Source organism: Somniosus microcephalus, chromosome 15, assembly GCF_052327205.1.
Source record: "Somniosus microcephalus isolate GS21.2 chromosome 15, FLI_Smic_1.0, whole genome shotgun sequence".
In the NCBI taxonomy this organism is placed as follows: domain Eukaryota; kingdom Metazoa; phylum Chordata; class Chondrichthyes; order Squaliformes; family Somniosidae; genus Somniosus; species Somniosus microcephalus.
The window spans coordinates 47,343,422-47,349,421 of NC_141001.1; positions in this window are offsets into that span (position 1 = coordinate 47,343,422).

A 6,000-nucleotide genomic window follows, 5' to 3' on the forward strand; every position below is an offset into this window, starting at 1 on the left:
TTTGCTTTTGAAGAAGCGTCATGCCAGGCTTGGATTGTAGCCCGTGGATCATAGGGGTAAAGGAAGACTGAGGAGGCGAGGAGTTAGTTAGCCTGAAACAAAAACAGAAACTGCTGAAAACACTCGGGTCAGTCGGCATCTGTGGAGAGAACAGATGAACAGATGACATTTCAGGTGTAGCATCTTTGTCAGAACTCAATCTGAAGTTAAGCAGAACACCTCACTACCGCACAGGGTGATTGGTTCTCACACCAGCCATGTATGTGGTGACTATGAATGGAGCTGTCAGTTCACGCCAGAATCTGGTCAGTTTAATCTTGTAAACTCCTGTCAACGACAAACTAGATTGAGGATCAGGCTGACAAAATACTCAGGATCTCACAATATGGTATCATATTGCTATGCTGTGCACAGTTAATAGACCTGAGCAATTGTCATATTTGGGATGTCATGGTACGATGGTGTATCTCGAATTAGCCAATGTAAAGGAGTTGAACATTCATCTAGCTGGTGCTGCACTTTAACCTTTGTACAGGTTCCAAAGAAAAACCACGAATGCTGGAAATCTGAAATATAAAAAAAATAGGCCGGCATTTAGTCGAAGCGGCTCCCGCTCTGTTGCCGCAACTTTGTGGCATGTAATCGGGATTTCCGTCGCACTGCTGGCGAAGTTACAGCCGGGGAACGGGAGAAACTCCAAGGAAATTCCCGGCCTTGGAAAATGCTGGAAATACGAAAAATGGACGAATATTTCACGTGGATCCTTCATTCAGCCCAGCGGATGGGGAAGAAGGTCTGTTTCTAATAGGAAACTGGGCTGTGTAGTTCGATAATAACGCCTGTAGAAACTGAGACCAAATGCAGCCCAAAAAGAATGACGTTTCCTCTCTCTGGCAGACTGGGAGGTGCAGTGGGTGAGCACACTGGTCATTTGCCTCTGGGACCTGGGTTAAAATCCAGTCCACAGAAAGAGGACGAAGGATCAGTACAGGGGGCTAGACTGCGGGATAAAGTCACCCCTCTCTGATGCTCATTAGCTAAAGTGAAATTGGGAAGTCTCACTCTATTTATTGACCTGTCAGCATTAATTGAACGCCATCACACAGGCAGTAGATGGGGTGAGAAATGGAGCACCAGTCCATTAATGGGTGCTGTTATGGGTTTAAGACGGAGGGCTGCTTTTAACTCTGAGCTAGTTTTACACAAGGAGATAATACGGCAGGAGGAGGCTCGTGTGGAGCATAAACCTCGGCGTTGGCCTGTTGGGCTGAATGGCCTGTTTCTGTGCTGTAAAGTTCCATATAACATAATTAATTTCCCTTTCGACGGTAATTGGCACATTTCACCACAATAGAACTCGTTCGTTGACCAGCGTGCTAAGTCGGCTTTTTATAAAATTAGTCCCGACCCCCACCTGTCAACCATCTGGAGTCAGTTGCTGTTTACATGCTGTTTAACTGCACTGAAAGATTGCGACAGAGCACCAGCCCTCACTGTTTCCCAGCCTTCACTGTTTCCTAGCCCTCACTGTTTCCTAGCCATGCCAACTCATTGGCTGCTTTCGGTTGCATTTTATTTTACAGTAAAATGCCGCTCTTGGTTTCATATTACCTCAGGATTCTTGGACTTTAACAGCTGGAGGAGTGGAGCAGGTTCCTATCAGCTGCTACCCCACTGTACGATAAATTAACAGAACTGGGAATTGTGTGCTCATCTCATCTCGGCTCATGGGGAATGCCGGACTGAAATCCCTCAAAATTAACCACCAGATTTAGTCAACCACTTTTGACCATTACTGCTGCTGACCCAGTGAGAGCAGTTCTACTGTCCTAGACAGCCTTCTCATATTTAAACCACTTTCTTTGCCACTTGCTACACCCTAGGTATCTCTGCAAAAATGGCTGCTGAAGTGTACAGGAAAGGGAAAGGATGGGATGACGGCCTGAGGACTGACCATGGGAATCGCAACAACAACTTGCACTTTTATATAAAATCTTTTAAACGCCCCAGATGCTTCCTGGCAGTCAAGTCTGGGGAACAACAAACGCTGAGCAGGAGTCGGGAGAAAAGTTAGGGGAAATGACCAAAGCCATAGCCAAAGAGGAGGCTTTTGAGGGAAAGAAGTAGTAAGCCAGAGAGAGACTTCCATAGTGAAGGCAGCCACATGATAACTAAAAGCTCATTGAAGCATTAAAAATAGCTTTGGCAACACCCATAGATGGAATCTTGTCTTGCTGGGAAGAGGGCCATTTAATGGCCCAGGGCAATCGAAAAGATAATTTAAATAACAATGGTTTGGGTGGCACTATAGCTTCATCTCCTGTATGAGAAAAAGAAAAGACTTGCATTTATATAGCGTCTTTCACGACCACAGGACGTCTCAAAGCGCTTTACAGCCAATAAAGTACCTTTGGAGTGTAGTCACTGTTGTAATGTGGGAAATGCGGCAGCCAATTTGCACACAGCAAACTCCCACAAACAGCAATGTGATAATGACCAGATACACTGTTTTTGTTATGTTGACTCAGGGCTAAATATTGACCAGGACACCGGGGATAACTCCCCTGCTCTTCTTCAAAATAGTGCCATGGGATCTTTTACGTTCACCTGAGAGAGCAGACGAGGCCTTGGTTTAATGTCTCATCCAAAAGACGGCACCTCCGACTGTGCAGCACTCCCTCAGTACAGCACTGGAGTGTCAGCCTAGATTTATGTGCTCAAGTCGCTGGAGTTTGGACTTGAGACCCACAACCTTCTGACCCAGAAGCGAGTGTGCTACCCCCTGAGCCACAGCTGACACTGGATTATGTGTGAAATGAGTGCGGACAGTTTCAACGCAGTTTCTGGTGCTCAAAACTGCTCTTTATTTTGGCACTAGCTGGCACAAGTTTGGCATTTTCAGAGTACCATCACGGAGACCCAGAAGTGCCATGCTGTTGTGTTCTGCAGAATTGTAGCTGATGCATACTGTTGGGCAGAGGGAGCTTTACACTGCATCTAACCTGTGCTGTGCCGTACCTGGTAGTATTTGATGATAACGCTTGTAATGACTAACAAATTGTTCTGCTCTTCAGCATTTACATCCCTTGCCTTGATGGGACACAATAAATTCACCACATCAAAAGATTTCCACTCTTCTTGCTCTGTAAGCTCATTTGTATCACAGAAACATAGGAGCAGGAGTAGGCCATTCAGCCCTTCAAGTCTGCTCCGCCATTCAATATGATCATGTCTGATCCTCTATCTCAATACCATATTCCCGTTTTCTCCCCATACCTCTTGATGCCTTTTGTGTCTAGAAATCTATCTATCTCCTTCTTAAATATATTCAGTGACTTGGCCTCCACAGCCTTCTGTGGTAGAGAATTCCACAGGTTTACCACCCTCTGAGTGAAGAAATTTCTCCTCATCTCAGTCCTAAATGTCCTACCCCATATCCTGAGACTGTGACCCCTCGTTCTAGACCCCCTAGCCAGGGGAAACATCCTCCCTGGATCCAGTCTGTCCAGAACTTTATATGTTTCAATGAGATCCCCTATCATTCTTCTAAACTCTAGTAAATACAGGCCTAGTCGACTCAATCTCTCCTCATACGACAGCCCTGCCATCCCAGGAATCAGTCTAGTGAACCTTTGCTGCACTCCCTTTATGGCAAGTATATCCTTTCTTAGGTAAGGAGACCAAAACTGCACACAGTACTCCAGGTGTGGTCTCACCAAGGCCCTGTATAACTGTAGTAAGACATCCTTGCTCCTGTAGTCAAATCCTCTTGCAATGAAGGCCAACTTACCATTTGCTTTCCTAACTGCTTGCTGCACCTGCATGTTTGCTTTCACTGATTGGTGTACAAGGACACCCAGGTCCCTCTGAAAATCAACATTTCCCAATCTAGCACCATTTAAATAATACTCTGCCTTTCTGTTTTTCCTACCGAAGTGGATAACTTCACATTTATCCACGTTATACTGCATCTGCCATATATTTGCCCACTCACTCAACTTGTCTAAATCGCCTTGAAGCCTCTTTGCATCCTCCTCACAACTCACAATCCCACCTAGTTTTGTGTCGTCAGCAAACTTGGAAATATTACATTTGGTTTCCTCATCCAAATCATTGATATATATTGTGAATAGCTGGAGCCCAAGCACTGATCCCTGCGGTACCCCACTAGTCACCGCCTGCCACCCCGAAAAGGATCTACTTATTCCTACTCTCTGTTTCCTGTCGGTTAACCAATTTTCAATCCATGCCAGTTATTATCCCCAATCCCATGTGCTTTAATTTTGCACACTAACCTCTTATGTGAGACTTTATCAAAGGCCTTCTGAAAATCCAAATACACCACATCCACTGGTTCTCCCTTATCTATTCTACCAGTTACATCCTCAAAAAACTCCAGTAGGTTTGTCAAACATGATTTCCCTTTCATAAATCCATGTTGACTTTGTCTATTCCCGTTGATATTTTCTAAGTGTCCTGTTATCACATCCTTTATAATAGATTCTAGCATTTTCTGTACTACTGATGTTAGGCTATACTACTATACTGTAGTTCCCTGTTTTCTCTCCCTCCTTTTTTAAACAGTGGGGTTACATTTGTCACCCTCCAATCTGCAGGAACTGTTCCATAATCTATAGAATTTTGGAAGATGATAAGCAATGCATCCACTATTTCCATGGCTACCTCTTTTAGTACTCTGGAATGCAGATTATCTGGCCCTGGGGATTTATCGGCTTTCAGTCCCATTAATTTCTCCAGCACTTTTTTTATTAATACTAATTTACGTTAATTCCTCCATCTCACTAGGCTCTTGGTTCCCTAGCATAGAAACATAGAAGATAGGAGCAGGAGTAGGCCATTCGGACCCTGGAGCTTGTTCCGCCATTTAATGAGATCATGGCTGATCATGCAAATTCAGTATCCTGTCTCTGCTTTCTCTCCATATCCCTTGATCCCTTTAGCCTTAAGAAATATATCTAACTCCTTCTTGAATATATTTAATGAATTGGCCTCAACGGCCTTTTGTGGTAAAGAATTCCACAGGTTCACCACGCTCTGGGTGAAGAAATTCCTCCTCATCTCAGTCCTAAATGGCTTAGCCCTTATCCTTAGACTGTGACCCCTGGTTCTGGACTCTCCTGCCATCAGGAACATCCTTCCTGCATCTAGTCTGTCTAGTCTTGTTAGAATTTTATGTTTCAATGAGATCCCCTCTCATTCTTCTAAACTCTAGCGAATACAAGCCCAATCGACCCAATCTCTCTTCATACGTCATTCCTGCCATCCCAGGTATCTGGTGAATCTTTGCTGCACTCCCTCCATGGCAAGAACATCCTTCCTCAGATAAGGTGACCAAAAACAAGGTGTGGTCTCACCAAGGCCCTCTGGAACTGCAGCAAGACATCCTTGCTCCTGCACTCGAATCCTCTTGCTATGAAGGCCAACATACCATTTGCCTTCTTAACCGCCTGCTGCACCTGCATGCTTACCTTCAGTGACTGGTGCACAAGGACACCCAGGTCTTGCTGCACTTCCCCTTTTCCCAATCTATTGCCGTTCAGGTAATAATCTGCCTTCCTGTTTTTGCCACCAAAGTGGATAACCTCGCATTTATCCACATTATACTGCATCTGCCATGCATCTGCCCAATCACCCAACCTGTCTAAATCATACTGGAGTTTCTCTGCATCCTCCTCACAGCACACATGCCCATCCAGCTTTGTGTCATCGACAAACTCGGAGATATTACATCTAGTTCCCTCGTCTAGATCATTAATATATATTGTGAATAACTGGGGTCCTAGCACCAATCCCTGAGGTACCCCACTAGTCACTGTCTTCCACTCGGAAAAAGACACGTTTATTCCAACTCTTTGCTTCCTGTCTGCCAATCAGTTCTCTATCCAAGTCAGTACCTTACCCCCAATCCCATGTGCTTTAACTTTGCACGCTAATCTCTTATGCGGGACCTTATCGAAAGCCTTCAGAAAGTCCAAATAC